Raw genomic sequence first — 14,709 nt, forward strand, 5'->3', positions numbered from 1 at the left:
GCCAGTCGTGGAGCCAAATGCCTGGGGTTCAAATCCTGCTTCTACCACTTACTACCGTGTGACCACGGGCAGCCTTTTCAACCACTCATTTCTCCAAGTCCTCATGGAGCTGTTGTGAGCATTCAATGAATAAACGTACATAAGGCATTTAGAACAGTACCTGGCATGTCGAAATCCCTGAATGAATCTTACTTGTTATCCTTTAAACATCTTGGCAAGTATAGTTTTTGGTCTAGGTGTTCCAGAATAAAATTAGAAGCCACAGATTCACAAAGACAAATTTCAAATTCTTCAATTAACTTCCAAGTTATAATTAAGCCAGTCAGTATTACAGCAGACATTCACAGTACAAAACCACCACCAAATATTAAATGAATCAATTGACAGTAGATGCTTTCTGGACTTAAGTGCGAGAACACAGGTGCACCTGTCTGAGAAGATCTATTCTGAAGGTATCTGAATCTGTTTTTATTCATCTAGCTGCATGGACTCACTCAGATTCTCCCTGAAAGCCCCATGGGCTTTCTCAGTTCTGTGCCCTTCGTCCCCTAGCCCCTCGGCTCAGATTCCCCTCCCAATCCACCTGGTTTACTTTCAGACCTACCTCGAGACCTACCTTGATACCTACATGAAATAACACTTTCTTAGCTTTAGCTGGTGGTCTCTCACCCAACCAGACCCTGCTCCAGCCAGAAAATATGTTTCTAACACTGGTCCTTACACAGCGGAACGACGAGGGGCCAGCGTCGTCTCTCCCCGCAGCCCCTGCACGGCAAGAGCACGCCTCACTCTTTTTCCCAGTCGTGCTCCCAGGGCTGACCACACACTGTCGTTAAACTATGAAACTCAGCCCGTAGAAAAGGATTACTCACGGGGTTAACTTAATCTCAGCCTCCCTTAGTGCCCTTAAATCATAATCAGTAAATCTCATGCAACTTCTGTGAAGCACATCTATCCTTTTCACTCCACTTTGAGGAAAAACAATCCCCAAATTGTCTTTTCCAGGGAAAGTAAAGAGAGGCTCAAGACTGCAACACAGGACTGGAGACTCGAGACTCCAGGCTGTGGGCTGGCCCTATGGATTCTGGACTTTGAAGCTCCCACAATCACGAGTCAATTCCTTAAAATAAAAATACCTCTCTGTGTATCTCATCTACTGGTTCCATTTCTCTGGAGAACCCTGACTAACACGGCAGCGCGAGAGGAATCGTCCCTCCCTTCCCAGGACCCAACGTTTCCATTTCCATCCTACAGGCCAGCCCTCCAAACAGCCTCTCCTCTCCTTTATCCCTGGGTCTCCGGCACCAGGATTTCCATCTCTAGTAACCCTCAAAGACCCACAGCGAGCACTCTTACATAGAAGACTTCGACACTAACATCCTGGAGGAAAAGTCTACCCAACGGCAGGAAGGGAGTAAAAGAGATCACTTCTGATCACTCCATGTGGATAAAAGGTGAGCTGCATGCTTTTGAATGCTTAATTTCTCGGGGCACCTGTTTTCTCAGCCAAAAAACCCATGATGCTAGACAAGACCACTTTTCCCCAATAATTGATATGTTTCTTTATATTGCTCTGACCCTATTTTGAGAAAAAACATTCTGCTAATAGTTAAAGAGGATTTTAACCAAAGTTGGAAGAATAGCCTTCAAATTCAATTCAACATTCCTGCAAAATGGTATGATTTCAGTAAGAGCATTGATGAGTATAAAAACATAATATAATAGGTAGAGAATCTGTCAGATCTGATTGAGGGAAATGTCACATCATTTCAGGTACTCAACACAGAGCAAAACAACAAGCTTTGTAATAAAGTAGCCCTTGGGATGTATGATGGCCTACCACTCCGCAATGCTTCCAATGGTAGCGTTGTAGAATCAGAAGTAGATAATTTCATTGAGTCCTATTGATTCATCAGCATATACAGGAAGCAAAGGTCACACACAGCATTGACAGAACCGGTATTAAAAGCCAGGTTTTTCTCCTTGCAACTTTGTAAGCCGGTTTAACAGACAGGTACTCAGCATATAGGTGAGCTGACACTGAAATGTGGTCTCTGAATATCCAGGTCCCTTGGGAGGCTGTTCAAGGATCCACGTTAGGCCCAAATTCATGTTTTTGTTGGTTAACTTCGTAGAAGACTGGCTAGTATTATAACTTAATTTCTCATCACTTGAATTCAGGAATACTGGTAATGATCTAGCTTTCTCAAGTGTGTTTTATTTAAAATACACTTGGGGGAGGAAGTAACAATCTCCCACTCACCAAGGCCCAAACTCCTCACCCACAGAGGGGTCACACGGCCTCCATGTCTCCGCTGTCCCTGGCATGTCCTATCTGTCTCAGGCAATGACTTCTCCACCCAGGGGATCTACAGTTCAGGTCTCATACTCAGGTAACCTACTCTTCACAGGCAGAAGTTTCTCTTTTTATAAGCACACAGCAAAGAGAAGGGCACTAATTCCCCTGGCCATCCTTCACAGCCTTGAGGGCAGAGCTTGAACAAGTGTAATGACAGCTCTCATGTCATGGGCTGATATGTCTCCAGCATTGGGCTCTGTCATTTAACTCTCACAATAACCCCCAAAGGCAGCCATCACTTTTCCCATTTTATACAACAGGAAAGAGCCTCAGGTTAAATAAATTTCCCAAGTTCACAGAGCTAGTAAATAACAGAATAGTCCGATCTTTAGGACTCAAGAGTATGCTTTCCCATTGTGCTATGGCTCCTCAGAAACGTCTGGGAAGCCCTCTCTCACATCTAACCTCCACCACTAACACTGTTTAGTCTCGGACCCGTATCCGGAGCCAGGGGCAAAGGTTAGCCACTAATTTCCGTAAACTGGGAAAGTAACTTGGTTGCTTCTAAGTGGCTCTTTGGTTGAAAAGTGTGTTCATGAAAGCTTTTAAACTTCTGTTTAAAAGTTTGTTCATCATTAAAGAAATAATTCTGCTCTGTGATACCTTAATTAGTTGCTACTGGCATCAACTGTGTTATTAAATTATGAAGAGATGCCTAACGGTCTCTGTTCAGACTAGAAGCCAGGAACTAAAGCTCTAGTCTAGCTCTATTTTATAGCTTGTTATAAAAACAGACACAAAAATGCTAATAGGTAGGGACTTTCTTATAGGGGGTGACAAAAATAATCTAAAATTGGATTATTGTGATGGTTTCATCATTCTGTGAATATACTAAATCATTAAATTGTAGACTTCAAACTGGTGAATTTTATAGTACGTTAATTACATCTTAATAAATATGTTTAAAAAAACACAGAGATTTGATTGCTCAAGTTTCACTTATCTAAGAAGAAAATAATTAAGGGATATTAATTTTACCATGTTATTCTTCTTCTGTATTTACTCCAAATGTCAATTTGCCTAATTCCTATTTCTGAAGTATTAAATACAGAAGTAAACACAAACTTTATGCAAACCGTGTAAACATCTACGTTTATAAGTAAAATCAGGCAATGATCCCTCTTCCAAGGGATTCATGACGTGGGCCTACTTTAAATAAGGCTCATATGAGACACACACATACACACAGAAAACTCATGACAATCCACAAAGTCACTTTTTGGAACCCTATTCCGTACTCTTAGCAGGAGTTACAAATACACTTTAACAACTCCTCCCATCAGGAATGTAAGAACTACGTACCTTGTGACAAGGAACCACGCAAGTTGACTGAAGTCTGGAGAGGGTCTCATATATGTCTTAATATGTGGCATGGCATTGCTGCGGCCTGACGTGTCGGCTGACCATTTGCTAGTGACGGGAAAGACACACATCACTAATTAGAAAATATAAATTGGTCATAGTCCTAGTATGAGGAAACTGTCTCAAAAGCAAAATCCTATCATCTAAAAAACAGTGAGTACCTCGTTCTCTGTGATATGACCTGTGATATCTCCTTAAACTGTATTCAGCTAAGAGCACAACACATGTTCATTTTAGAATGTAGGTACGTAGAAGAAAAACTTACCACCACCTACAAAAAGCACTGTAACCTTTCGTATGGCCTTCCCATCTTGTTATGAATACACATACATATCATTTCTATTGTGCTTTTAACCGCATGTATGCACATCTGGTCTCCTTGAAAGCAGGAACTGTGCTCCCGGAGCACGTTACTGAGTACAAGAGGCTCACCAAATGCTTGTTGAAAGAATAAAATACAAAATGGGAAAAACACAAACAGTATGAATATCAAAATGGAATGTTGAAAGGCAGGGGAATAATTCAGAAATATTCCAGTCAAATGCTGATATTCATATATCTGAGTTTGGTTTCTAAGTTTCCAACATTTTTAGGACTAAGGTTCCATGGGAAAAAAAATGACCTATATTATGAAGCAACAATCCTTACTTATGAATATAAGAGGATGGTCCCTCAAGAAAACAGATTGTCTGCAAGAGTAAAATCAGGATTAGGTAGATTCGTTATTAGATTGTTACATTCACTTGTGTGAAGACAATAGTGAAAGGAGTTCAATTTTTAAAAATGTCCTCTGCAAAACCAAACATCTCCAAAGAAAGCATTAAAGAAAGGCTCCAGGATGAATGGCATACTCAATTAGACTGAAAGCTTTTTTTTTTTTTGGCCTCACTGCACTGCAAGTGGGATCTTAGTTCCCCGACCAGGGACTGAACCCGGGCCCTCGGCAGTGAAAGTGTGGAGTCCTAACCACTGGACTGCCAGGGAACTCCCAGACTAAAAGCTACAAAAATGTAATCTGCCTTCGTTTCTGGCGTCCAGCAAAATGAATGCTTGTTGAAGCAAGTATGAAACTAGAACTGGCCTAGAACACGCAGGATGTGCAGCCACTGCAGCCAGAAGAGGATGTGGGACACCCCGCTCACCTGAACACTCGGCCATTTGCTGACTGTTACAACAAGCCAAAGGCCACCCCGTGCCCTGGAGAGAGTGGCGTGGATTCTTCCCTCGGTAAGCCTGTGGTTTCACAGCGTATGAATGTGTAGACAGAAGGATGACATATTTTGGAAATATGGACGAAAACGCTGCTTATGTAAATTCGAAACTTCACAACATGTTCTTTTATTTACCTTTCTCTCTGTATGCCAATATTTGACTCTTTGGTATTAAAAACCATTTCCAAGAAATGTTTAGAACCTTGTTTTAAATGATTTCTATCACTAACATATGCAGATAAAAAATATAGCTATATTATATAAGGTTCTTTTTTAAAAAAAAATCAGACTGACAAATAACATTATTTTACCCTAAAGAAGCAAAGGCAGCATTCTAAACCTATTACTTACTGAAAATAGGAATGGAGCCAATTCTGTTTCTCCGCCGTCTGGATGCTATAGGGAAGAGAGCCCCCAGCTTTCAAAATAAGAAAAATAAAATAAACAAATGAAAATTACTGACTATAATTTGAGGATCCTTCGTTAAGAAGAAAATCTACAGCAAACAGTTGGAAGGTAAAAGAAAACCACTACTTATTTCATCTTATGGAATAGTTCTTTGAAAGAAAATGGCTAAACAAACCTGCATTGGGTTTGCTCTCTCAGTGGGGTTTCCTTTCTTAGGTATGCATGTCAAATAGTAAATGTTTACTATCTGAATAGAAAAAGGTATTTAATCACTGGGGTGGCAGTGGTGGTGGAAATTTAACATCTATAATAGCACAGATCTGAAATGTTAGGAAAGACCAGAGAATGAATCTCTGCCCATCCTGCTGTCCTCATGCAGGTGAAACACCCTTAGCCACATTTTTCAAGATGAGGTCTGGTGCACCTGTTTTTTCCCCAAGACCAGGACACTTGGGGGAGGGCACACTAGGATAAAAACTTGGTTCTCCTGCCTCCTTCACCTTTTACACTGATATTTCCAAATAGACTTTGTCCTAGCTACACAGATTCTTACAAATGAAATAAAAGGATCACTAAATTAAAGTGTTCAGTAAACAGTTACATTTTTAAAAAGGAATTTTAAAAGCCATAGTCCTACAAAAAGAACAAAGACACAGTTCCAAGTGGAAACACAATTAGAAGCCAATTTTTGTTCCTCTTTGAAAGGAAGAAAGTTCACTGTAGATTCATCAGTGACTTTCCAAACACGTTAGAACTTCTCCATAATAATCTATATCCAAAGAGGGCTTTAAATTTCTGACATATCGAATAAGGCATGTTGTATCTCCCACTACAAATTAACTAAGAACATAGCTGAGGTTTCAAGGACCAGTTACACAATAGCTTTATTGAAAATACCAAGTTCTTCCCTACTAAAAAACATGCTTTGAATGGATCTAGCCTATCAGAAGTACAGAAAGGAGGAAAAAAAAAAAAAAAAAAGCAGCCAAACAAACCAGAAAATCACCATGTCCCTGAGTCTCAGTGAAGTAATTTTAGCTTGCCGTTAAAAAGCAACAAATGGGCTAATACACTCCAAACCCTACTGAGATTTTCCTGGCAGGGTCACATGTAGTTTGATAAGCAATGAATGGACTAAGCTGGTCTAATTCAGAGAACTCTGCTTCCAGCCATAAGCAAATGCCAATCAGACTTCCCCTTTTTCCAAGGCATTACCCTGTTTGGGTTTCTGGATAATACCTCCTTAATGCACTATCTGGGGGGTTGCTGAATTCTAAATAAGTTTAGTGCCTAGCACTGACATAAGGGAAATAGAGGACAAGACGGAAAGATGTCTACAAAACAGTCCTAGGATTTACAGATGAAGCTCTTGCAAGATGAGATATATCAACTGGGTTATACCAAAGGTTTCATCTCAGTATTCAGCGTAAGTTCCGGACCTTCAATATTATCTGTATCTGGGATTTAAATCTGGAAGAACCACACAGTACTTTGGGCAGGGGGGATGCGGGGAGAGAGAGGTCGGAGAAAGGTATGACACACAGCTGTAGGGGAAGCTGGTTTTATCCGGACGTCTTGTCTGGACAACCAATCTGCTGGTGGCAGAAGTGAGAACAATCTTACTGGTAAAAATATCAATCACTCAGAGCATTATTGTGAGGATTAAACAACACACAAACTGCCCAACTGCATGGGATCATCTTTGGACCACAGCACTGCTCAATATTACCTACTTTCATGATCCTTATCTAGTTAAGAGAGAATAATCTCTAAATTTCTAACCAACACTTTTCTGGTCTCAAGGAGGAAGGCATTTTTATTACTTGTTTTAAAAAGTTTACCAGGGCCATGTATAACTGAATCACTTTGCTCTACACCTGAAACTAACACAACATTGTAAATCAACTATATCCCAGTAAAATTAAAAAAGAAAAAGTTTACCAGGGCATTTATGAAATACACACACACAAAAAATACAATCGGGACAGTTTCCCCAACAATTACCTGGATATCCTTCTAAGCTGGTTCGCACGTTTTCCACTGAAGGATATATCTAAAAAAAAAAAAAAAAAACACTTGGAATGTACCACGTTGAAGAACTATTTGTTAAAAGGAATGAAGATTCGTTTTTAAGAAAATGAAAATCTCAAGTAGAAATACCTAAAGACTTAGAAAATGTACTTTAAATTTTAAACAAGTTCCTATCTTCCTGAAAAAAATTAAACTTCTAGTAATTAAACTACAGAAAGCATTTACAGTCAATGAAAGAAAATTACATTTCCATTTGAGTATTTTTTTTCCCTCTGAAATGACAAATTAACACAGAATTGAATGCAAAATTATTAATTCAAAGGTCTCTAAATTAATAATGCTTGTAATTCTGCTGGCAATGATTTATCAAGTATTTTTTCCCTTGGCTTGACAACCTGAAGGAAGGAATGGAGAATTCGCCGTCTAGTCTGTGGCTGAGATGGAGCTCTGAACAAACCAGCAAGCTCCCAGCACCAAATGATATTAGGGCCACTTGATTACAAATGACTAAGCTAACGTACTGCTGTTTCCATCCCCAAACCACGGAATGAAACATCTCTCTATGACAAAGAGGACTTACTTGTTTCTTCTCCTGGACCAGAGGATTAGAACGGTGACCTCAAGGAGAAGCACTCACCAGATGGAGAGGAACAGCACTTCCTGGGGTCCTGCTTTCCTTGCCCGGTGTCACCAAGCTCTCTTTAAACTCAGAACACAACCATTTTGATTCATCGGCCCCCATGGAGCCAATGCTTGAGAACTGACCTACTATAGGCCAGGACTCTGCTTTAGGTATGGATGAGGCATGCTCTTTCAGAAGCTGTGAGAGAATAAAAACGAATGCTACTGTCACTCCAAACACGTGAACAGAAATGCTGTGACAACTCAGAACACGGTTTTCCGCCCTTGGAATGCCTCGTTCACAAGGAAAGGCTGAAAATATTAGCGACCAAGTTCATACCCATGGGTAGTTTTTTTTTCCTTCTTTGGGAAATATTTTTAAATACTGAAGATATTTTATTTTAATGGAGTAAGTGGACACAAGTATTCTTCTTCCAAAATTCTTTGATTTGTACTAAAAGCAAAAAGAGATTAAAAAAATAAAAAGAAGACCCATTTTAGTAGCGATGTCAGATAAAGCACCAACCTGCCACACGAAATTAGATTTCTGCCTTGAAGTTGCAATGGTTTAACATACCTAAACAATACTAGGAGGTCAAGCTATTGTATATTTTGACTCGTATCATTTGAAAGAGGTTTAACTCTTGGGATCTAGGCAGCTGTGACGCTCTGTAAATAAAAGGGAATATATTTACATTTAGATACATACTACCATAAGCACTGCAGAAGACTGACCTGCATTTCCTGCTTTGTCTGATATTTATGCAAAGCTGCAGAAACAATTCAGAAAATACTGGGAAATTTTATCCATTTAAACACGTACCGAAGGTCTTCCTAGAGGCTGGAGATGGCAACAACAAAAAAAAGCCTCAGTTCCTGCCCCAGGGGAGCTCATATTCTGATGGATGTATTGTTTATTTTATACGTACTATTTTCCTTACCACAGAGTAGGCATTAATATTTATAAACGCACTTCCCCAAAGAGCCCAAATAGTTCTCAACTTCCACCCTGGGTGCAGCATGGCATAGGAAACGGGACTGAGCCAACAACAGGACTCGGCTTCTATTTTGGGCTATTCTGGGCTCAGTCCTTGATCAGGTACATGGCCCTAGCCAAGGCCCTGGGCTTCTCTTTACACCTCAGTGGAACAGACGTCTGATCACCCATCTTCCTTGGAACGCAGCTATGATGCAACACGGGTTCCTGACAGTGGAAAGTGGCCGCAAACTCTAAGATGCTACTCCGCTTCCAGTAAGACTGGGATGCTGCACGATATGGGCCATCACCGGGCCGTTCTGAAACACCGGCCCACAGGCTAATACACACCAGTGCTTACCCAACACTCAGCACGTGCCTTGCATTCATTTCCTCATTTAATCCTTACGCAATTCTGTGAGGGAAGTACTGTTGTTATGCCCATTTTATGGATGTCAAGAGGGGTTAAGGAGCAAGTCAAGGTCACATGGCTTGTAACCAGGTCAGGATCTGGCCCCCGGTGTGGGTATCCGCCCACAAAGCTGTGCACTTAGCCAGTATGTGGGACCCTCTCCTCCCCAGGTCAAGACAGAAAGATGGTGGCTTCGAGACCTTGCCCGCTTTCAGCTGTGGTCTCACTTACAAAAGGAAATTAAAGTGAAAAGTTGTCATTGGCCGGGCGGAATTCTCACACAACATAAATAATTTATGGAAAAAGAGGGGCTTTTAAGAAAGCCCCTTTAAGGAATTTACTAAGGTCGATAAACTGACTCCTAGAGAGAGGTGGAGAAAACTTTAAGCTTTAACTTGCTGGTTGTTTAGTTTTGTTAAAGACCTTTCTTGGCTTATTTTCATACCAGCAGCAAATGTCATTGTCATAATTACAGTTCTCAGGGCAATGGTTTAGCAAACAAAACACATCATAGCTCAGCTGTAGTCTTCACTCAACACTATTTTCTGCTCTGTGTTGAATTTGTGTTAAAAATCCTTGATGTGCTGATCAAAAGCTATAATACTTATATGAATAAAAAATCTCTAACTGGGCTTCCCTGGTGGCGCAGTGGTTGAGAGTCTGCCTGCCAATGCAGGGGACACGGGTTCGAGCCCTGGTCTGGGAAGATCCCGCATGCTGCGGAGCAGCTGGGCCCGTGAGCCACAACTACTGAGCCTGCGCGTCTGGAGCCTGTGCTCCACAACAAGAGAGGCCACGACAGTGAGAGGCCCACGCACTGCGATGAGGAGTGGCCCCCGCTTGCCGCAACTGGAGAAAGCCTTCGCGCGGAAACGAAGACCCAACACAGCCATAAATAAATAAATAAAAAATTAAAAAAACCCCAGAAAACTCTATCTTTATTACAAGAAATAAAAAAACTAAAAATCCTCCACGTACTTTTGCCATGTAGAATCGTTAACTCTACACCTATAAATGAGGCAAAATGTTAAAATACAAGTAATTACTGGAAACTATAATTAGACAATCAATTATCAAGTGCCTCCTATTTGCCCAGAATTGTGCTAGAGATACTATGAAGCTGCCTTCAAAATATACCAATTATAAATGAAAAAGGACAGAACATACATTAAATTTTTAAAAAATGGTAAAATAGTAAAAATTCTGTTACCTTCCTAAGCCTAAAATGTCCCCAGTTATCTTTTTGATTTCCTTGAAAACGTCCCGGGGTTGAGCCAATAAGGTAAACACTAAAAAGATATAAAGCACAAGTTACAGAACATAGTGATTTGTGGACTCCCCAAATCACAAAATATGCATGAAAACTAACATTAAGCAAGAAATATTCTAAGAGCCAACCCACTTTCTTGAGATGCCTCTTCAGAGGAGTAACTGACACTTAAAATCATTTTTGAGCACATCAAGTAATGGTGGGACACCCACGGGGTATAAGGTACCAGGCAAAGAGCTCAGCAATTTTAAGAGAAAGCTCTCCGGCTGGGATGGGAGGGGTGGGGTGGTGGCACTCAGGTGAGGGGCAAGATCTCCCGGCCTCCACTTCAGTGCCTGAGGACCAGGAGGTGCAGACAGTGACAGGCCCTGCTCTCATCACGTCCCGAAGGACAGCCATCTCCTGCCGGGCCCCTGTGTTCCAGACCTCACATGGTGTTCAAGGTAAGCACCCCAAGTTGCTAAGAGGCCACGTACTTTGTTTCTGAGAGGTCGTGCTCCTGGATGGTATCTATCCACTCCTTGAGGGGAGCGGCGTTATAAGCCATCAAGTAGCTGGATGAGGTCAGCTTTAAAGTGTGTGGTTGATTCTCCAGATCTGTGGGTCCCATGGACTATTCGTGGGTACAAGGGGCTCAACCATATTCTGGAATGGAAAAAAATATATAACCTTTAACAGTCAGAAGCACAGCTGATCACAGTGGTACCTCTGTATTGATTAGGCACTCACCCTCAGGAAGAGGTGAATTCTCACTACCTCTCTCCACATGGTAGGTAAGGTCACCCTTATAAAACATGAAACAAATCTGACGGCACCACTCCAATGGTTCCCATCATATTCAGAATTATTTTTGAAAACCTCACTGTGAATTTAAGACCCAGTAAGACCTGGCCTCTGCCCGCCTCTCCCAACTCAGTCTCTCCATGCTCCCTCCTTCATTCACGCACCTTCCTTATTCCCCCTCGCACCTCTACATCATTTTTAAAGACTTGATGACAACAGTTAAGTGCTCTACTCCTAATTGCTATAGCAACTCCACACCACCAGCAGTAACCCCAGCAAGGTTCTGCCCATGCCTACGTCAATGTAGCTCTTTAACCAAGTGGAAAATAAAAGTTATCTAAGAAAAAATGTATGTGCAAATATGTTTTCAATAAACAAACTCACTTTCATATATAACATATGGGATACATATAATCCCACATCTGGTGTCTGGAATGAGTATAGACCACATTTAGTCATGTTATATTAACACTAACCTCAGACTTTAAAATAATTCAGTAAAAAAACTTTAAAGACATCTTTCATCAATTCTTTGTCAGTGTACTTTGCCAAAACTTCTATATCATACCCACAAATGGCAAACAACCACAGCTAAACCCAGTCCTTCTGTGAACTGGTCCCTTGTAGATTACAAATAAGTATGGCTTCAAACTTCTTGTGCTGTTTCTTCAACAGCAAAATCAGGTTAACAGTCCTGCCTCACCAAGGCGCCCATGAGGTAATGAACAGGGTCTAACTTAAAGCAGCCTCAGCAAGTACGAGCTGTGTCTGCCTTTTTCCCCTTCTTGGCTTATTTCCACCACACTTCTACCCAACAAGCCAAAAGAGAAACTGCCCAATTCCTCTTTCACCCAGCAGCCCTCCAAGGAGACTAGTAAGAGGCAGGCCGTCAGGGCAGGAAGGATCCAGAACCACGAGGATCCCGGCTGTGCGTCTTGTGAACTCTGTACACGTTTCTAGCAGGGTGGCAAGTCACACCTTCCCTTCCCACCTCGAGGTGACCCCTCGCATGAGGGGTTATACTTGCGACCAGGATGGGAGTCCAGGCTCTGGACCTGGATCTGCTTCTACCTGGCTGTGTCATTCTGGGCAAGCTCGGTGACCCCTCTGGGCCTCCCTCTGACCCTGTGCGTGTAACACGACCATGTCGGGCTGGCTGGCTAAGGTCTCTCCTCCCAGTAGCAACTCGGAGCCCACAGGGTGGGTGGGGCTCCTCCTGGATTAGAGGTCCACTCATGAGAGTAGTTCTGGATGAGGAACATGACAGACGACGACTTTCTAAACCAGGATACCAAGATGTGAGGCGTTTTTAACATTTCACAAAATAAGAAGAGAAATCATCCGGGGCCAAGTAATTTTAAAATTGAGAAATTAACAGGCAGACCAAGAAGCAGGTGAAAAGGATGGCTGGAACACATGTGGAGGAGGAAAGAATCAGCAGAGCCATGACAGGCTGACTAGGAAATAGGATTACACAAAAAAACTACTTTTAAATATTGGGTTGGCCAAAAAGTTCGTTTGGGTTTTTCCAAAAGGTCTTACGGAAAAACCCGAACGAACTTTTTGGCCAAGCCAATATTTTAAGAAAGTTACAACCCACGACGTGAAAGTATCAGACAGAGTAGAATCTAGACTAACCGTGAGATAACAGCACCTCCTATTCTGGGGTGGCCGGCAGAGGGAAGTTGGAGGTAGATTTCATACCCTTGGTACTTTGAGTTTTGAACCACGTGAAGTTACCTAGTCAATACATTTTTTAAAACATTTAAATTAAAAGTTTTTTTTAAATAAAGGAGAAAAATGAACACCTGAGCCATTTACCCTTAATCCCTTCCCCATAGTAGCCAACCCAGAGACGCCTAAGGAAACAGACCTGGCTGCCTATAAGCTCAAGCTCCAGAGGGCTAGAGGCTGTGGGTGGGATTCTTTGAGCCACAGGAGAGCCAACTCGATAAATCCCTTTAGCTACGTTAATTATTGTTCCCCCAAGAACAAGCTATGTTAATCTCACTTCCTTTTTAGATGGGGCTACATGAGTCACGAGTCCCAGAATCCAAGCTAGCAGCTTAGAAGCTCGTGGGGCAGCAAAGACCTTGTTAACCGGAAGCTCGGTGGACCAAGAGCACTGCGGCTGAGGCTCTTAGAGACAGTCCATCCCCGAGACCCTGAACCCATCGGAACAATGCTGCATTCTGAGAAGCGTACCTTAAGTGGGACACTTGGAAACTAGAACATGTTTATAGGAAAACCATCAGGCAGTGGGGACAGGGGATCAAGCCACCTGCTATGGTGGGGAAGGGGAGTGAAGAGAGGACGACACACACCTGGCTCAGGGAAAGGCTGTGTGAGGGAAGAGGCAGCTCTGGTGCTGCACGGCCCACTCAGGTCCAGCAGGCCCAGAGGATGGGGGCTGGGAGGCTCTCTGTCTCAGCTCAACTGAAGGTCTAACTTGGGCTCAGTCAGAGCCCCGGATTAGGGTTCTAGCCCAGGCTGGGCAATGGTATGAGCAAGGAAACGAGGAGGAGGATGCAGGGGAAGATACTCTTGAAAGGCTGAGTTCCTTCTAACACAGGAAGGCAGAGACGTGCAGAACAGCTTAAGTGAAAGAAAGCGAAATTAAGGCTGGTCGTAATAAAGCCTTATCGGGAAGGAGAACAAAGGGTGAAATGATTTGAACAAGTCCCTAAAATCCCTAAAAATAAACCTAAACTTCTCGTAAGAGATCAAAACCTTGATCTGGCATACATGCACCAAGGACCAAGGGTTAGTAATTAAAAAAAAAAAAAAAAAGCCATGAAAAACCTTCACGTTCAATTCTTTTGGAGATTCACAACCATGTTACAGGCTCTAAAAAGACAGCCGTTTAGATTTGTTTTATGGGAAACTAAACTGACTGGGGGTGAGGGGACATTTTTAGTGTACAATCAACCCCCAAGCTTTCTTTTGACACCTGCTGGGAAGTGGCAAGCAAAAGTGGGTGCAGGAATAAGTGAGGACCAAGAAAGTTATCAGGAGGGTCTTAATGGAAAAATAATAGGTTCAGACCTTTCATTTTTCATCCTCTTTCCTGCCTCAGATCCTTGGATCTACTTGGCTGTAGAGTGTATGTATGATGCCATTTTGTAAAAACTAGAAAAAAACTACGGTGTATAAATATGTATGTTTACAGGTATAATAAAGGCAGTTATGGATGATTATGTGCTAAACGGTTAACACCGGCTACCTCAACAGAGGAACTGGGGGGAGGTAGTAAAAGAACACTCTCACTTTTTTTTA

At 42.0% G+C, this 14,709-nt stretch overlaps 1 pseudogene; it reads right to left on the minus strand.

Annotated features, from left to right (window-relative positions):
* Nucleotides 1–14,709, minus strand: part of LOC130707602 (tyrosyl-DNA phosphodiesterase 1-like) — a 70,310-nt pseudogene that overhangs the window by 33,619 nt on the left and 21,982 nt on the right.

The sequence above is a fragment of the Balaenoptera acutorostrata genome, chromosome 3 (assembly GCF_949987535.1).
Source record: "Balaenoptera acutorostrata chromosome 3, mBalAcu1.1, whole genome shotgun sequence".
Taxonomy (NCBI): Eukaryota; Metazoa; Chordata; class Mammalia; order Artiodactyla; family Balaenopteridae; genus Balaenoptera; species Balaenoptera acutorostrata.